The sequence below is a fragment of the Macaca fascicularis genome, chromosome 6 (genome assembly GCF_037993035.2).
Source record: "Macaca fascicularis isolate 582-1 chromosome 6, T2T-MFA8v1.1".
NCBI classification, from domain to species: domain Eukaryota; kingdom Metazoa; phylum Chordata; class Mammalia; order Primates; family Cercopithecidae; genus Macaca; species Macaca fascicularis.
The window spans coordinates 35,756,605-35,776,719 of NC_088380.1; the positions used below are offsets into that span (position 1 = coordinate 35,756,605).

General features: G+C 38.1%; 1 long non-coding RNA gene across 1 annotated transcript in view; it reads left to right on the plus strand.

Annotated features, from left to right (window-relative positions):
• Nucleotides 1-18,670, plus strand: part of LOC107129922 (uncharacterized) — a 73,394-nt gene extending 54,724 nt beyond the window's left edge. Inside the window, exons 2-3 of the long non-coding RNA XR_001491286.3 lie at nt 12,350-12,553; nt 18,394-18,670. This is a non-coding gene — a long non-coding RNA (uncharacterized lncRNA). The remainder of the gene's footprint in view (nt 1-12,349; nt 12,554-18,393) is intronic.
• The last annotated feature ends 1,445 nt before the right edge of the window (nt 18,671-20,115 follow it).

Here is a 20,115-nt window from a genome sequence, read left to right on the forward strand (position 1 = left end):
GTTTTATGCCTCCAAACTTTGTTCAGCTGCTTCCTCTTGCCTCAAGGCCCAGCCCTTCACCTAGCCTATTTCTAAGTTATCCTTCTACACTCAGCTCAAGTCTTCACTGACCCCAAGTTCAATCTAGATACTTCTTTTCTATGGCCCCTTAGCAGCCCATTTTTAATTCCATTTTAGCAATTCTCATGCTGCCCTATGGACCCACTCCACTATTCAGTGAGATTCCTGACATGAAGGACATCATAGTGATCATTTCTTTCTTTTGTTTTTTTGAAGATTTGAGGTAAAAATTTTATTACATGTGTAGTAAGTGTTCATAGTAATTTAGGTCTCATAAAACCCTGCCTCCGCACACAGTATCCTCTTACTCAGATGATAAAACTTGAATGCAACTCCGTGTTCTGTCACAGACAATCGAAATCTGAGGATTCAAAAGAACACCCTTGCCTATTTCCGAGCAAGCACAGTCACTGCCTGTTCATTTCTGTATTTCCAGTTCCTGCTTCACAACAGATGCTCAACAGATGTTTATTGATTATGAAAAGGATCCCTGAAAAGCTTTCTCCTGGAATTAGACTCTCAGCCCTAGAATAGAGCAAGCCTGCAGAAATGAGAACTGGGGGCTTGAAAGTCCTCCATAACTGCATTGAAGAGAAACCCTTTTCCTGTAATCTTAACATCAGAAAGCACAACTCTTCCCTCTTAGAACTCCTAGGCATTCTATTCCAGGCATTCATCTCTTCCTGTCTTCTAACATGCAAATATATGCATGAGCCCTCATGGCCCTTAGGCTGAAATGTCCTTAGATTGACTATCAGTGTGCTGCACACACCCAGGACAGGGATTGTCCCTAAGAAATATTCCCCAGGTTTCTATAACTTCACAACAAACTCAAGCACATTACCTGATCATATCCCTTTATTCCTTCTTTTCCTTACCCATTGCGCACCTATCTTACTGTATTCTGCTTTTTAGTAAATGCTAGTTTTGATCAGCTTCTCATTTTAGAATAGTTTTAGATTTACAGAAAAGTTATGAAGGTAATGCAGAGGGTCCTCATATACCCCACATCCAGCTTCCCCTATGATTAACATTTTACATTAAAATGGTATATTTGTCACAAACAATGAACCAATATTGATATAGTATTGTAAACTAAGTCCCATACTTTATTCAGGTTGGCTTAGGAGGGATGTGTGCGTGCGTGTGTGTATGTGTACTGCTTTTTCTGTTCCAGGATCCCATGTAGGATACCATATTATATTTTGGCTCCTCTTGGATGTGGCAGTTTCTTAGACTCTTTTTATTTTAAGGAGTATGGACCAGGTATTTTGTAGAATTTGTCTGTTGTTTTCTCAGGAGTGTGGGTTCAGCAGAGGAAGACACAGAGGTAAAATGTAGCTCACACTGCATCATATCAAAGATGTATACTATCAGTACGACTTATCACTGATGATGTTAGCCTTGATCACCTGGCCGTGGTACGGTTGTCGGGCTTCTCCACTGTAAAGGTACTCTCCACTCCTCTCCATAATGCCTTTTTTTTTTTTTTTTTTTTGAGATGGCGTTTCACTTTTGTTGTCCAGGCTGGAGTGCAATGGCACAATCTCGGGTCACCGCAACCTCCGCCTCCCAGGTTCAAGCGATTCTCCTGCCTCAGCCTCCCTAGTAGCTGGGATTATAGGCATGTGCCACCATGCCCGGCTAATTTTATATTTTTAGTAGAGATGGGGTTTCTCCATGTTGGTCAGGCTGGTCTCGAACTCCTGACCTCGGGTGATCCGCCCGCCTCGGCCTCCAAAGTGCTGGGATCACAGGCATGCACCACCACTCCTGGCCACCATAATGCACTCTTGAGAAGGGAGTTAATATATGCAGCACACACTTATGGAGAGGAGAGTTATGATCTACTTTCTTGAGAGTAGAGTACATAAATTATTTGGGATTCATATTCATGTAAGTACAGATTCATGAATATTTATTTGACATTTTGGTTTATAATCCAATACTACTTTATGTATTTTGTTTGCTCAAGTTGTTTCAAATTTGATCATTGGGAGCTCTTTCCATTGGATCCCATTCCCCTCTGTTATGTTCCTATCAATGGGTTTCGGTTTTTGTTGAGCATGTCCTCACTTTTCAGGTACTAAGAGATGTTCCAGGTTCATACGGTATATTTCCTATCCCAGTCCTGGATCAGCCATTTCTCTAAGGAGCCCTGTTTTTTAGCTTGTTTGTTTCCATTTCTGGGAATGGCATTAGAAACCAAGATGTAGGTATTATAGATGCAATCTCTGTGTTGAATAGTTAAAACTTCTGTAACAGTTGTTAATTTTTTACAGACTAATTTTTTCCCCCAATTTTAAAAGGGAACTTTACTTTTTCTGGGCCAAACTCCCACTCAGTTTCATGTAGAACCTGGAAGGATGGGTGGTCCCCATTTAGTAGACTTCTGGCCACATCTATTTTTGGTTGGGATGCGCTGTTGCAATTCAGAGACTTCAATTCTAATTACATGGATATTTTCTAACATATGTGGATGTTGGGTAATATGAGGCCAACTGTTATTAACATTTCTGTGTTCTGTCTTTTTGGTTGTTCTAAAAGTAGGAAGTTACCATTTTGTAATCAGAGGGAGTCATATTTGTAGAATTCTAAGCCCTTTATCTTCTGAAGCACTAATGTCTTTTCCTGTTAGTCTCTTTTTGCTTCTGTGGTCCCTACCCTGGCAATTAATTTCACTGCAGATGCATGAGCCAGGTACACACAGACACAAATTGTAGTATCAACTATACAAAGGAAGATGTTAGCCTGGGAGCTATGCAGCTACCACAAAATCAGAGGTGAAATGAAGGAGAACAGTCTACATTTTAAAATCCCTAATAATTGTTTATACCAACTTACTGTTTCAGAGATACCCTTGGTTTAAAACTGTTTTGGATAATCATTTGTAAGAAGTTTTCTCTTTCCAGTTCATATAAACTGTTATACATCATGAAAACGCTGTTCCCAAAGTGATTGTAAGCATGTTTTACATCAAATCTATAAGTCGTTTTGTAATAAAGATTTTCTTAGGCTACTGCTGAGGCCTTTTTGAATTCCTAGCTTGGGCTGTTTGCAAAGCTTATTCCAACACTGTCTCAGAGCACTGTTGAGCTCATACCTTCAGGGTAATTTAAATGGAACGAATAGGCAGGTCATAATCTGAATCCAATCAACAGACTGGTGGGAGGCCAGTGACTGTTCTGACACATGACATTGAGAGCTCAGACAAAAATGTGTTGATTTCTGGTCTGGTTTCTGTTATACCCCAGCCCTGTAAACAGCAGGCAAATAAACCTCAAGCACAACAAACTTGAGGCAAAACAGACAAAATGAATTTTATATGGCTATTTATTTAAAGGCAATTCTGTGTGCAAGAGGTCTGTCTAAACATCCTTAAGGAAGTAAATCACATTTGTGGGGCATCTTGACCTCCCTTTCTAGCTGGAGACAGTTTCATAGGAACTAGCCTTTTAGTACTTGGTGATGTGTTTTTTAAGGAAAAGACCAAGTTTAAAGGTTGACTGTGTCTTTTAATAGAACATAAATATTTTGTCAGTTTTTATTATTTTTAAAAGGAGGGAGATCACATTTTCAAGCAAAGGAGTTTTGTTTGTCTTCCATCTGATTTTTAATATGCTTAGATAGGGACATTTCTAGGTGACTAAAAGGAAAAGAAGAAATCTGTGCTAGGCTTAAGAAGTATATCAGTATACATTGATATATATTGGTTTTGGAAGCTATAGGGCCTTGGACAAAATTGCTGTAAGTTAAGCTTCTATAATTATGAAGTCATTTTATCTATTTGCATACTAACAAAGGTATACTGTCGTCAAAAGCTCAGTGGACATATCACTGGATGAAAACAAAGTCATTGTGGCAAGCACAGTTTGTGAGAGGTGCTGTCATGCTGTAGAAGAAACATTACTCTTAGAATGAAAAGTTTTCTGTCCTTATCCATCCATGTTCTTGCTTTCTGGCCTTAGCTCACCACTTCACCTCTTTGAATCTGTTTCCTTCTTTGTAAAATAAACACTTGTCTCCTAAGAGCTCTAAAAAGTCTATCATATGTGTTACGGTTGTTGAGAAACAACCTAGACATGTTATTGAATGAGTCCAGCTGCTCACGTAAGTGTAGTCCCATAGAGTCTTAATGCTCAAGTTTGAAGTCAGGAAACTGTTTCTGTTTTCTGTTTTGCCACCATAATTAGAGAGGTTGATGGAGCCAGGGGCTCAACCAATACTCTCCAGGCTCAATAGAGAAAAAAGGAGAAACCACATGCCAGCATATGAATTCACAGTCAGAAAAATAAACACTAAGGGCACTGGGATGCACAGATGTTCTGGCCAGTGCACGCTCTTAGTATTGAAATCTCAGGGGAACGTCAGATTACAGTAAGAAAACTGAGCAATGATTATGGACCTCGAGCCAAGTCTTGAGATAGTCTTCAGAAGACTTCCTCCTGTTCATGATGAAGCCTGGTGGCTCCTCTCTGACTCGGAGAAAAAAGGCTTTATCTTTTTATCAGGTGTTTATTTTCTCTCCCTCTATTTCTCTCCTGGACAGTCAATGCTTAGTAACAATAACAGGATTTTTTGTTTGTTTGTTTGTTTGTTTTAGACACCATAAAGTCTAAAACTAGAGAGAAGGAATAAATAGACTTCTGTTCACAGGCTTTTCTCAGCCCTACTACAATGTCACTGAGTAGGCTTCAATGTTTTGATTACTAACATATTCTAGTCTGGCCCACCTGAATTGCTCCTCACTCGCTTTGGATGGCTGACCTTGAATGTTCCCCTCTCCTCAGTTCAAACATTTATAGACAAGTTCCTTTGTTACTTCACCAGATGGTGTCCCATGTATCATATATGGGATTTATTAATACTAGTTTAAGAAGATAACCTTATTCAAAATCCTTGTGGAAACCTATCGACTTGATAATCAAGTTGGAAAAAAATCCATAAGGACTCACTGATTGGGATTGATTGAAGAAAAATGTCAATGAGAGACAGACCAGATTCTCTGAGGCCACCGTTATGGTACTTTAGTCCTGGGGTCCATGTTAAAAATGCAGGTTCCCCTGTCAGTCCCTGAGATTCTAGTTCAGTATGAATCTTGTATTCCCAGATGATTTTATATTAGTGGCTGACAAAAATCCCCTTCTTCTAAGGTTTCTTACTTGCAAAATCAGCTTGGATTTTGATTCATTTCTTTGGGAAACAATTTCATGTTTTAGGGAAAAAAAAAAAAAAAAAGCCTCCAAATAGAGACAGACTTAAGTCCATGGCTTAGAAGTACCTCAGCACCAAAAGCTCAAGTACTGAGTGGTCCCTGCCAAAGTTTTAGAAAGAGCCAAACAGACGTACAACCCACTTCACAATCAAACTTGATGGCTAATGTCAATCAGCTTTATACAATCTCTGCATGTTTAAATCTATTCTAATAAAATTAAATTTGAGGAGAAAGGACTCTCCACCACCCTCCTTTCAGTATCTAAAATGCATCCTTGAATCTCACCCATCTTTTCTAGGCACTGGCTCAGTTTAAATACTGTATGAAGAATTAGTGGGTGAATAAACAAATTAATTACACAGTAGTGCAATTTTTCTGTTTTCTGTCCTGTATCCTCCACTAGAGGTTAAGTTCCAGGAGAGATGGGGCCCTGTCTGTCCTATTCATCATTGTATCCCTAATGCTCAACAAAGTAAGTAGCATATGGTAATGATTCAAATATTTGTTGAATGAACAAGGGAAAAGTGAAAATGAAAATGAAACTACACAGATATTATGCAACCGGGAAATTGAATCCCTTCACCACCACCAATGCTCTGCACAAAGGAAACTTTTATTCCTCTCTCACATTCTATCCTTCCGTCAAGACTCAGAATGTCTTGTTTGTACTGATCTCGTAGTGTATATTATCAAGGCTAGAGCGGGGAGGGAAGTTCTGTGCACAGAACAGGGACTTTGGGGAAAGGATCTGGGAATTTCAGAAGTAAAAGCTTCTCTGTGAAAGATCAGGCAATTGTCCCTGAACAATGAATGTACACAGGGCTGATTGCAAAAGTGACACTTAAAAAAAATAAAAACTCTCTTAACAGTGTGGTGACAAATCCTCAAAATAAGAGCTTTGTTTATTTAGGGGCCTGGGAAACACTGAAAATATTGAGCTTTCAGCTAATGATGAACTGCAAATGCAAAGTATTGTGAATTACTCTACTGTCAATCTTAGGTTAATTTCATACTGCTGCAGTACTTGCTAAGTTAACTAGAGCAGTGGTTATTAATCTAGCTGCACATTAAAAATCTCTGAAATGCTTTCAGCAATCCTGGTAATCAGATCATACTTCACACCAATTAAAACCCACTATCCAGTCAGTGAGATTCAGACATTTGTATTTATTAAAGCTCCCAGATAACTCTAATGTGTAGCTGATAATGAGAATCACAGTTCTACAGGCAAAGGCCTAATTCAAATATCTTCCTAGATTAAATGAGAGTCAGCTATATATCCAAAGCAGACACAATTATTAGAATGAATGGCCCTTGGAAGGTTTACGTTGGCCTTGCTCTTAGCTATTTCAGATTCTTCCACCTTGTCAACAAGGCTTACTTTCTTTAGATGCTTCTTTCTATGTTTCAAAGCAAATTCAAATAGTTTCTTTACACTCTCTACGAGACAGTTTTCCATAAATACGTTCCTCTTGGTTACTTAAATGGTTCCTTTAATTTCACCTTCATTGTAGAATCTACTAGAAAATCTGGAGGAGGGATGGTTACGTTTCTCATGCAGGAAAGACATACATTTATCTTTCTCCTTGTTTCAATACTATAAGCATACACGTATTACAAGAGCTTTCTGTGTTTCTCATCACAATGTCCTTTCCTCAAAGCATGGGACTAAACCTGGTTTCTTGCAGGGTGCTGATTCTTGGATTACACTCCAGGATTACTGAATGAGTCTTTAGGGGTTGGACCTGGAAATTAGCAACATTGGCTAGGCATGGTGGCTCATGCCCATAGTCCCAGCACTTTGGGAGGCTGAGGCAGGTGGATCACTTGAGGTCAGGAGTTTGAGACCAGCCTGGCCAACATGGTGAAACCCTGTCTTTACTAATAATACAAAAATGAGCCAGGCATGGTGGCGCACACCTGTAATCCCAGCTAGTCAGGAGGCTGAGGCAGGAGAATCACTTGAACCCAGGAGGCAGAGGTTGTAGTGATTGTGTCATTGCTCTCCAGCCTGGGTGACAGAGACAGACTCTGTCCCGCCACCCAAAAAAAAATAGGTATTAGCAACGCTTACAAGCATTCCAGGTGGTAGGTGGTATTATATTTTCCTGAGTACATTCAAATGGGAGAACTACAAAATGTAAGCTTTCTCACCATGAGCTGCCACCTTTGTTATAGCCTCCAGGAGTCTAGGAGCAGTACCTGTTTCTATGTTTTATACTGATGTAGTGTTTTCTTATCAGAAGATTGGCCTTTCCTTGCTGTTTATTATTTTTGTTAAGATTTTAATTTATCAACCTCTGTGACGATTAATTTTATATGTCAACTTGACTGGTCAGGGATGCCCAGATTAAGCACTTCTGGGTGTGTCCACGGAGGTGTTTCCTGATAAGATTAGCATTTGAATAGGTGAACCCCATGAAGTGCACTGCCCTCTCCTATGTGGCTATGCATCAACCAATCCACTGAAGACCTAAATAGAACAAGAATTGGAGGAAGGAGGAATTTTCTCCTTTTTTTTCCTCCGGCCTCACTGCTTGATGGGATATTTTATCTCATCCTCTCCAGGCCTCAGACTGGTATTTACATCATTGGCTTTCCTGGTTCTCAGTCCTTCAGCCTTGGGTGAATTACAGCACCCTTGGCTTTCCTGGTTCTTCAGCTTGCAGATTGAGATCATGGTAATTCTCAGCCTCCTTAATCACATGAGCCAATTCCTCATACTCAGTATCTCCCTCTCTCACTCTTGCTGTTTTATATATGTGTGTGTGCATATGTGTGTGTGTGTGTGTATATATATATAGATGAATTAGATATAGATGATATGGATATCAATATAGATATATAGATGTATCTTCCTACTGGTTCTGCTTCTCTGGAGAACCGTGACTAATACAAGCCCTAAATTATGTGCCACACAGGCAGTTTTCACAGAGAAAGATAGACTGGCACTGTGTGTTAGGTAGATAGATCAAAATTGACCAGTGATGAATGTTAAGATGGAAAAAATAAAATTAGAAAACCTGGAAAATAATAGATAGTAACCTATTAGTGGTTGGTTCCATGGAGTAAGGGCCAGAAACAAAAAATAAAGTCATCTGAGTTAGGATGGAGGAAATTGGTAGAGCCTGGGAGGAAATGTTAGTATTAGACCAGGGCAAAGGAAATGAAAGCAAGCTGGAGAAAATCTCTTTTAATTGTGTAACTTGTTGCACGTTCTGCAAAGCTATGTGCAAAATTAATTATACTATTAAAAATAAAAGTTCAGAAACACATAGCTAAAGGCAAAAAAAAAATAACCTTCTAAAAAATCCAAATAAAAACAAGTACACCCTGTGTATTAAGTAAAACAGCATGACTGCCATGACTTTTATGACTGTTAGAATTTTGAAATTATTGTGTGTAAATGTTTTAAATCATGTAAATGTGCTTTGTGGTCTGGGGTTAAAAATAAAGTTAGTAGTAAACTTTAAAATGAAGTGAAACACATGCTAAACAGAAAACAGTGGCTACAAAAAAGACATAAACATAACCATGGGAACTATGACAAAGGAATGTGGAAACATATTTGAAAGAAAAATTTATTAGCAAGTAAAAATAAAGAAATTTCCTTTTGTATATCGGAGACTGAAATACATTTTTGTTGAGTCTTAGAGTGTTAACGCAAATGGTCTTTTATGTTTTTAAAAGTTAAAATAAAAAAGGAAATAAATAAGCTAAGGTATGATACAAATAAGTTCCCAAAAAGAAAACTGTCACAACTTAACAGTCTCTGCTTAAAAAGTCTCAGAAGCTTGTGAGGCTAATAGTCAAGAATAAAACCTTAGTAATTAAATTGATTAAACTTTCTGCAACTCAAAAAGGCTGAAGGTCTTTTCAACTCTAAAAGGTAAAGTCAGTGTTCAGGGACCCTCGGCTGCTCACAACTATTAAAACAAATAATGAATTATTAATGAAAGCTAACTACACATTTGTTAAAAACAGTTAATGAATTATCAATGAAAGCTAAATATCTTCCAGAAAGAGAGGAAAGACTAACTCATGAGAGCTAGTCTGCTGAACAAATGAACAGTGGTCATTTAGAGAAGTGTATTGCTCAAGTGATTTTGAAATAGTCCCAAGTCCAAATGCAACTTTGAAGAGTCTATGGATCTGGACAAAATAGAAAAGCAGAATGACAAGAACAAGTTCAAGCAATAGATGTTACAAATTAGAAATGCATCTTTAGGATCGAAAAACAAATCCACTTTGCAGATGCATTTATAACGTAGGACAAAGTTTTTCACAAGTTTACATGCTTCCTTCCCCCATATATACTAAGGAGAAATTATTAGTATTTAATATGTATTGAAAGTGTTCAAAATCAATATCAGAAATGCTCAGAAAATGCTGGAAAGATAACAAGAAACTCACAACAGAAGCTTCTCTGGAGAGAAGAACTATAGTATGTGACTGCAGGCAGGAAACAAGACCAAGGCCTATTCTCTCTGAAATGCATCTGCCTGTCCACATGAGCTGAGACCTCACTGACCTCTTCCTTTTCTTAATTTTGAGAGCAGTGTTAGTCTGAAGAACACTGCATTTGTTATGCATGGCTGCATAACAAATTGCCACAAACCTAGAGCTTGAAACAATATAAACATTTGTTACCTCATACAATTTTTGAGGGCTGGTAATTCCTGCTCAGAGTACAAGAGGTTGCCATCAAGATGTTGGCTGAGGCTAAGGCTTTCTAAAGGTTACCTGTCTGCAGGATCCTTTTCCAAGTTCACTCCTGTGGCTATTGGCTGTAGTTCTCAGTTCCTCGCCCGCTGTTGACCAGAGGTTTTAGTTTTTCACCTGTGAGCTTCTCTATAGTGTGGCTGACAACACAGTATCTGACTTATATTCTAAGGGGAAAAAGAGAATGAGGGACCAAGACGGAGGCCACATATTCTTCTGTAACCTAATTTCTGAAGTGATTCACCATCACCCCGTCATGTCCTACCAGTCACGTAGACCAACAGTGGTACAATTTGAAGGGGATAACACAGGATATGAATACCAGGAGGTGGGATTATTGGGGGCCATGTTGGAAGGTGCCTCCCACAAATACTGTGTGGCACTTAGAACTCTTTGCTAGTCTTCCCCGTTTGGTTCTGAAAAATGCTTTTTAAATTCTGTAACAATGGCAAAGGTCAAAAATTCTGTTTAAACAAAGTAAGTTATTTTGGATACTAAATTTACAATAAACAAAGGTTGGGTGACTATACGCCTCATAACTTAAAACAAAACCAAGAAGACATTGAAGGAGTTAAATGGCTTCGCATTTTTAAAGCACTTTTATCTTTTTCAAGGCACTTTAAAATTGTCATTTTATCCACTCAACAATCCAATAAATTGACACTTAGTGCTAATTGTTTCATCCTTCATGGTTCCCATGACCCAGACACCTTACAAACTATCATTGTTGTTTAGACCATTGCTCTTGTCTATTTACATGACTCAAGAGATCATCTTATTCCTCTTATCCACATAAACTCAAAACCTCTTCTATTTTATTCTTATTCATGTTTCTCCTCTGAATAATTTTAAATATTTACTTTTGTTTATTTTTCTTTTCCTTCTCAGATGATTTTGAACTTGAAATAAATTGAGGCCAACACTTTGTGTTGTTGATGAGCAAAGAAAAGGTCCTCCAGAGAAATTAAGTAAATTGCCTGAAATCACAAATAGTAGAGTCCAAAATGTTGCATCTATCATGTGGCTTCCTATTGATAAAATAATGATCCAATCTGAGTCTATATTTATCCAACAAGCCTTTATTAATTCTCTTAGAGCCACCAAGCAGTCTGTTAAAAGAATACGATACAAATTAAGATGAATTATGAAACCACCTTTGCAAAAATTAAAATACTGAGAAAATAATGGCAGTCAAAGAGATTTGATTTAAACAACTCCTGATCTTTCCTTTAGTCTTCAGACTGGCCTTAATTATACCTGAGCTTGGGTCAAGCTCTGGGAGACATTTAGTTTATAGTTTAAATGATAATAGTCCTTGCCCAAAACTCAACTGCTTTTGTAAAGTTAATGAGAGACCACCAGGCTAGGAGGATAAGAGAAGCCTGAATTTTACCAAGGTGTAGACATAAATTATTGCCAGCCATTATTTGGGAGGTCACAAGCTACGCAACTTCCCCAATTACTCCTGCAGATAACAATTGCAGAATCTGAGATTGGTCTTTTGAGGTGTCTTTTCAGGTTGTTTTGTATGTTGACTACCGATGGCTCCACCTGGACCTGCCAACCATGGCTCCATTTGGACCCGTCTACTGCTTCTTTGGCCCCACCCAGAAGTGACTCAGTGCACATAAGGACCGTTTCCCACAGCCCTATGATTGTACCCCCAACCAATCAGCAGTAAGCTCCCATTGCCAAGCCACCCCCCCGCTTCCCCCAAACTATCCTTGAAAATCCCTATCCTCTGAATTTTCAGGGAAGCTGATTTGAGTAATAATAGAACCCCAGTCTCTTATTTAGCCATGTATGTGTAAAACACTTTATTGCATTTCCCCTGGCTTGATAATTTGGCTCTATCTGGGATAGAGAGAAGAGGAACCCATTGGGCAGTTGCAATTACCTTATCAAAAATACTACTACTATCTAATATTGACTGAATGACCATCCTTTACCAGGTAGTTTATTACATGCATTAGCTAATTTAACTTTCACAAGAATGTTATCAGATGAATAATTTCATTATCTCATTTTTCTTTTTTTTCTTTTTTTTTTTTTGAGACGGAGTCTCGCTCTGTAGCCCAGGCTGGAGTGCAGTGGCCGGATCTCAGCTCACTGCAAGCTCCGCCTCCCGGGTTCACGCCATTCTCCGGCCTCAGCCTCCCGAGTAGCTGGGACTACAGGCGCTGCCACCTCGCCCGGCTATTTTTTGTATTTCTTAGTAGAGACGGGGTTTCACCGTGTTAGCCAGGATGGTCTCGATCTCCTGACCTCGTGATCCGCCCATCTCGGCCTCCCAAAGTGCTGGGATTACAGGCTTGAGCCACCGCGCCCGGCCGCTATTATCTCATTTTTCAGGTGAAGAAACTGAGGCGCAGAAGAAGTGTCTCTTGTCCAAACTCATGCAGCTGCTAGGAGGTATCTGTAGGACCTGAACTTTCCACCCATGTGTCTTCCACCAATATCCACGTTAAAAGGATGAAGCATCCTACCAAAAGGATTAAATAAACCCAAAGTGGATCGTTTGGAGGCATACATATTGTCTCCAGTGTGGAATGAGAGGTAAAGGAAATGTTTACAGTATAACACAGATAATTACCTTGTTTGGGTGATGGAGATTGTGGAGGAAAAGGAATTCATGGATGAGAGGCAACATATTTTCTTTCACAAAAAAACAATTGAAAGAGATCAGGATGGAGAGAAGATAGCAGCTGTGTCTCAGATGAGAGTGGCCTTTCTATAAAAGGGTTATTAATGAAATCACTTAGGCTGGGTTCTGGCTGAAGGAGTAAAAATTCCCCCTACCTCCACCCTAAACACCATGTTGTGTTTTTTTTGTTTGTTTTTTTAATGCCCCTGAGTTTTATAAGGTGTGCACGCACACAATGAGAATGGGAGATTTTTTAGGGAGAATTGATTTATATGTACAATTTGCAATGATAATGATACACCATCACTTCTGCAGTATAAATATAAATATGCCTGCGTGTATTATAGACTACATAAATTACCTTTTCCTATCGTCTTATGCTGACTCAAATGTAAGCTCATGAGGGAAGCTGGAATGTAAGCTCATGACTTATCCATATATTTGACTAACCACTGTATTTACAACTCCTCAAGAAGAGTTGAGCACATATGTGTGTTCAATAATGTTTTAAGTAATGACTTTATAATTGGATTCTAAGAAGGGGTTGGCTGTGATTCTGCTTGACTCGAACAGCAGATAATTCTGGCTGTGCTGAGAAATGATGACTGGGCTGGCACAAGTAAGCTGGTGATCAGGGCAACCTCATTGGAAAGGTACATCTCATCATAGTACTTTAGATTGATTTATGTGCTTTGTGCTTTTCAGAAGACATTACTAGCCTTCTGTCTCAGTTGACTTGGCAACAACTGTATAAGAACAGTATTATTTTACTCACTGGGTGGATAAATAAACTAAGGCATAGTGGGCTTGAGTGATTAGCCTAAACTCATAGAACTGGTAAATTGCAGAACTTGGATAAAAAACAGGGCTTCTAACCCCTGCTTTCTCCACAACCCACTGTAGTGATGTAATTTAATGAAATAATAGAATACCACCACCAGAAAAAGCACAAACAAGAATTTCTCGGATCTTTATAGCCATGTTGTTGGATTAGAACCAGAAGAATAAAGCACTAGGACACATTTGCTCTTCAGAATTAAGCACAGTAAAAAAAAGAGGGTAAAGAAAAAACCACCAAGATTAAACTAAAGAAGACATTTGCTAATTCAAACCTTGGCATGAATGGTGGGGGACTGAATAAAAAACCTTGCAAAATATGATGAGAACTCTCAGGAAGTAACTCATAAACACATAAAACTAATCTGCAAATGAAAAAGTTATGAGTAGCTATGCCCGTGTCTCAGCATTAGACCTTTCTGTAAATAATTAAAAAGTCTTGTGTGTGAAACTATCAGCCAAATTGTGTGTGGAGTAAGGGAAAAGGAAGAGACAAAACAAATAGACTCTTCAAGGGAGATAAAACAGGAGAAGATTGAAGTAACAGCTTTTAAAAACATATACCCTAGATAATCCTGTTTTCCCCGAATGAAGCCCCTTCACCCTCTAACTTTGAAGGAATTCTTCTCAGTAAGCACTTTGGGAAATGAATTATTCTGACTGCAACTTCCTAAGAGAGGTGACGTCACGTGGTTGACAAAAATACTGTCTGACTTCCACTGAGACCAACGGGAAGTTGCTGGAAGCACATACTGCATTTTTCTGTAGCTCTCCAACCTGGATGAGAAATAATTATTTTCAATTTATATTCATGAAGGAACCTTTCAGGGAAAACCAACCATAGCATTGCAACATATTATTCTGTTGCATTTGCCACGCTCCATCTACTCTTGCATGTATTCATTAATTTGACAAATACTTATTGAGTGCCTCTTATGTAGACAATTAGGAATTAATGAACACAACAAACACATGTTCTCATTAAGTGGATGGAGATGGACATCTATAGAGCAAAATTTGGTAATAATATAAGCCACTTTTTTGCATGTGTTTATCTTTATTAGAATTGTCTCTGTCTGACTCAATGTTTTGGTGCTTCTCAAACATTGCTGTGCTTCCTGTCCCTCTCATCACTATCAAACCAGCAGGTTCCTTCTTCTTCACTCCCATATATGGCCTGATCTGATCTTTGAAATCTAGTGGAAGTTTGTTGCATATGCCACTCAATTTGCATTCCTAGGGCTAGTATTGGTCTGAAATTTAGCCAGTGATGAATTTGAGCCACAACTCTACACTATAAAGGGACTCCTTTTCTTAAGCGGAATCTACACTCATGATTAGGTGATGTTCTCATTGTGTGCAATTCTATATGGGATCACGTACTCAGCATCTTTTTCTTTTTTTTAAATGGGGTAAATTCTAAAAGAACAAGACTAAGACTTGCACACGTTGACATCTAAGAAGTAGAATTCCAGGTAGGAATAGAGGTGGCTCACTGCTTCTCTTCTTATAAGAATTATAAATACTTGATTTATTTTATCTTATTTTAAAAACAAAAAATAATTGTTTTAATTCATAGCAAACTATTTCAGACAAACAAAAGGAATAAAGATTTACCTGGTATAATGAATACTTCCCAACTAACTTAAAAAGTATTATTAATCCACTTTCCTTATATAATTATACAAAATTTATCTTTAAAAAAATTGATGGTTATGTATGTCATTTCCAATTTTTTAGCTATTACAATCTCATAATAAAGATTATAGTTCATTTTTCACTCAGCAGATGTGAAACATCTCTAGCTTGCCTCTGTCTTGCTAAAAATTACAACTTTCTGAACTTTGTACACCAGTCTAGCCACTGCCTCTCCTTCTCACTTACAGGCAGCTCCTTTAATAGACTACAATTGTTGTCTACATTTTCTTATCATCCATTAGCTTCTCAATCCTCTTGTAGTAGGTTTGCACAATCAATACTCCACAAAAGCTATTTTCAATGACTTACTTGCCAATACAAAAAGACATATTATTTGACATTATCATGCTTGATCACTTTTAGACTTTTAGGTGTTATATCATTAACTTCCTTCATGCCATAAGAGTGTTTTTCCTTGACCCGGCCTTATTTTAATTCTGTTCTACCTAATTTTTCTATATCCATCTCCTTTACTAGCTTGTCTCCCTCGACACAGCTTTTTCATTTGAGATGACAATTAAGTGGTTCAAATATATGGCACAACTGATCTTCATCTCTCTCCCTTTCCCCTACAACTGATCCAGAGGCTAGATATAGAATGAGAATTCTTCACAATAAAATGATCTGGGCAGCTATCACCAATTGACAAAAGGTGCACCAAATATTGTTCTTCCCCAGAACTTTGTCCTTTGCCAATCTTCACTTCTCACACCCTCATCTATATACTTTTCATCATGCTTTCATGCCCAGGAAAAGAGATCTTCCCCAAGAAATACATGGAGGAGTTACAATTTCTGTTGTCATGATAATGGATGAGATCATTAAGGGAAGGAAGACTAGAGAGAAGACAATGCTATTGTTTTTGAGAACCCACTACAAATGCAAGACCAGACAGAGAATACAAATGTTATCTTTGAAACCTTATAGAAAATTCATCCATCTGGATATCTGAAAAAAAAATCACCATGTGTGCTACATTGGATACCTATGGAACTGCTTCTTAGCAACACCTAAGAAATGTCCCCTCCCCTCCCCTCATCCTCATCCTAATTGCGATGATCAAAGCTAAGTTCATACATCATGACCCTTACCTTTCTCATTACAATTGAATGGTTCAGAGATGGGCACTTGACCCGAGATGAGCTAAGTAGGTAATAAGTTTCTTACTCAGTGTTTGCTGAGTGAAGGAATTTTTGATTGACTACCTACCTTTTGTCAGTGAGTAAAGGAAAAACTGAACTCACTAGTAAGAATGGACATAAGGTGACCTCTATGATTCTCCATTCTATGAATTCTTCTTTCAATATTGTAAAAAGTGTCATAATATTTGACTCACTCAAATTTGTCTGTCAGAATACCTCAGTGTTTATTTGGGTGGCTTTAATGCATCCAGACCCACCCAGTCAGCATTCTATTGTTAGGTCCCTGAGGTCAATTTTTAGATCCAGGACAACTCCTAGGGATTTATTTTCCTCTCTGAAATCTCATCTCAGAGACAGCCTGATTTCCTACTGTCCTTACTACTGATTTGAGCCATTCTATCCTTTGGGATTCTTATCCCTACTCTAATCTGGAATATTGGGTATAGACACACTTATCAGAACTCCTCATTTCCTTTCTCCCTTGAAGAAAAGTACAACATATTCAGGCAAAAATAATTCCATGAAACCAATGCTTTAAGGGATTACTGCTTGTCATGATTTGCTCTTTGTATTAGTAACAGAAGCAGGTCAAATCACTTATAGTGATACCTGGAGGAATTCTTCAACTCAAAACAGTTGAATACAACAAAAATAAAGCTCTATATTTTCTATCTTTATATTTAATTTATGCTGAATAACTATATTCTTCATAGAACCAGTGTCATTTGATATTAGTTTCTATTTCCCTCTCGTATAAGAAAATGGTTTAAAAAACAATTATTATGAAAATTGTCTCGTAATTTTTGGATTCAGTTTTTCCTCCAAGTCTTATTGATCTTTTGGGTTCCCAATATTCTCTTACCAGCAGTCTGAACCAGCATGTTGTTCCTTATTTCAGGCCTTTGTAATCACTTGCAAAATGTTCTTAGGTTTTTGCTCTGCACTAATTCAAAAGTATATTCTTTTTATCAAGAGTACAGCTTATGTTTCCTCCTGAGGCCTTTGGGCAGAACTAGAAGCTGAGCTGTTTGTAAGGAGAGCATCATTAGACATTCCCTTTGAGCAGAAGGTCAGGGCTGTGATGGTCAGAATTTAGTTGAAGCCACTATAGTACAGGCTACAAGCTACACCAGTCCACAGGTCTTTTGTTTTTAACGTTTTCATACTAATCACTGTGGAGAAGTAGAGGAAAGCAAGGTCTCAAGGATGAAGAAGTTACAAAACTAATCCACTTTACACAACTCTTATAATTATTTTTTATCCCATGCACATTGGTAGCTAGAAACTGCCCTTTAACTTCTGCTGCCTTCTTTTATTCTTGAGGGCAGATCTCACCAAATATTATTCCTTCCCGTTGACTCCCATTAAATGAAAGTACACATCTAATTAGAGAAGAACTGGCATAAGTCAGTTCACGAGCTGTTGTTTAAATGAGTTATTTGCATTTTCGAGACCCTCCAGAGGGGTGAAACCTATTTCAGTGGTCCCATCTGTGTTCTTGCTATAGTTTCTTAGAGTATCTGGGTTTTATTTGACAACCTAGAGAATAGTTTAGCACAGTACTTATCACAGGCTTTCACCCAAGCACTTTTAAACACAGAGGAGAATTAACTAATGTGTGGTAAGTCTATAGAAATAGCCCAAAGGAATACACACTCCCACACACAGGGGAACATACATTCATTCATCAGTTCAAGGAGTTCTTCTTACATGAAGAGAACTATATTTTTGGATCAAGTCTCTCCATAAATGTTCCCTAATCTGATTTGTATCCTAATATAAAAGATAATGAGATGAAATACATGAAGAACCTGAGCCTTATGTTAGATGGTCTTAGATTCAGTTGGTGGCCCAATAATTTGCTACCTATGTGGCCTTGTACAAGCAGAGTGAATTGCTTAACCTCGATCTTTTCAATCTTATAATCTCATGGAGATTATAATAATATATTATTCCATTGGGTTATTATGAAGATTAAATCAGTGATAAAGTATGGGATTATGCCTAACATAGAGTCTGGCATGTTTTAGGAACTCAATAAATATTAGATTCTCCTCCTTGTGTTTTTTTCTCAGAACTTTAGAAACCAGAGGTAAGAACATCACAAAATAACAGATGACTCTGCTTACTCCAATATGTGCCAAGAAGCAAAAATGCCCAGATGAACAATCTTACTTAATAAGATACTGAATGGAGATTCACAGTTCAATTAAATCAGCATGGATTTGTAAATACCCAGTTTACGCTCTTCTTTGGTCACTGTCAAGTAAGAACGACATTACTCATCACTTTGAATGATTGGGGGATATTTGGTTCACAGCTTTTAGACATGCCAGTATTTTTCCCTGAAGTCATTTTGTGAAGAAAAAGTTTAAAAAATAAAATATTTTTATTTTCAAAAACCATAGAAAGATATACATCTTATATGTGTGTGTGTATTTCTGTCTGTTGAGTGCATATTATAGAAGTGTATATATGTGTGTGAGTGTGTGTGTTTATGTGTGTATGGAGGGCTTATGGGTGGCAACCCTTGTGTGGTCAAAACTTTGTGTATAACTTTTGATTCCCCAAAGACTTAACTACTAATAGCCCACTGTTACTGGAAGCCTTATCAATAACATAAACAGTTGATTAATATATATTTTTATTCTGTGTGTATTATATACTACAGTCTTACAATAACGTAAGCTAGGAAAAAGAAAATGTTATAGAAAATCATAAGGAAGAGAAAATATATTTACTATTTATTAAGTGGAAGTGGATCATCATAAAGGTCTTTATCCTCTTCATCTTCACGTTGAGTAGACTGAGGAGGAGGAGGGGTTGATTTTGCTGTCTCTGATTGAAGAGTGGAGGAGGTAGAAGGGTAAGCAAGAGACGCAGGCACAAACTGTGTAAATTTATGGAAATATATTGTATTTTCTCTTACCTTTTGCTTCTTCATTTTCCTAAAAATATTTCTATATGGTATCAATCCTTCTTCAACTGTTTGCTTTAGTTTCAGTGCCTGTGTCATAGAAGGGTCCTTGTAAAAGAAGTCAAAAGCAGTCTTGAATAATTGGAACCCTTCTGCTGGATTGTCTAATGTCAGTTTGTTTTCTGACACTGCGTCTTCTACATCTTTCTCATCATCTGGCACTTGCTCAGAAGCACTCATCTCCATCAACTTATCTGCTCTTAATTCCTCTGGTGTTAAGTCTATTAGCTCCTTAATTTCTCCAAGATTCATATCTTGAAACCCTTTACCCCCTACCTTTTTTGCCATATCCACAATCTTTTTATGGTTTCCTTGATTGGTTCTGTTATAAATCTGGTAAAGTCATGTACGATATCAAGAAACAGTTTTCTTTTTCTTTTTTCTTTTTTTTTTTTTTTGAGACGGAGTCTCGCTCTGTCGCCCAGGCTGGAGTGCAGTGGCCGGATCTCAGCTCACTGCAAGCTCCACCTCCCGGGTTCACGCCATTCTCCTGCCTCAGCCTCCCGAGTAGCTGGGACTACAGGCGTCCGCCACATCGCCCGGCTAGTTTTTTGTATTTTTTAGTAGAGACTGGGTTTCACCGTGTTAGCCAGGATGGTCTCGATCTCCTGACCTCGTGATCCACCCGTCTCGGCCTCCCAAAGTGCTGGGATTACAGGCTTGAGCCACCGCGCCCGGCCAAAGAAACAGTTTTCTTTAGCAGAAATGTATTGTTTTATTTATTGATGGTTTTCATAGCTTTTTCTATAACAATGATAGTATCTTCAATGGTTTAATCCTTCCAGACTTTTATGACATTCTCTCTACTGGGGATTTCTTC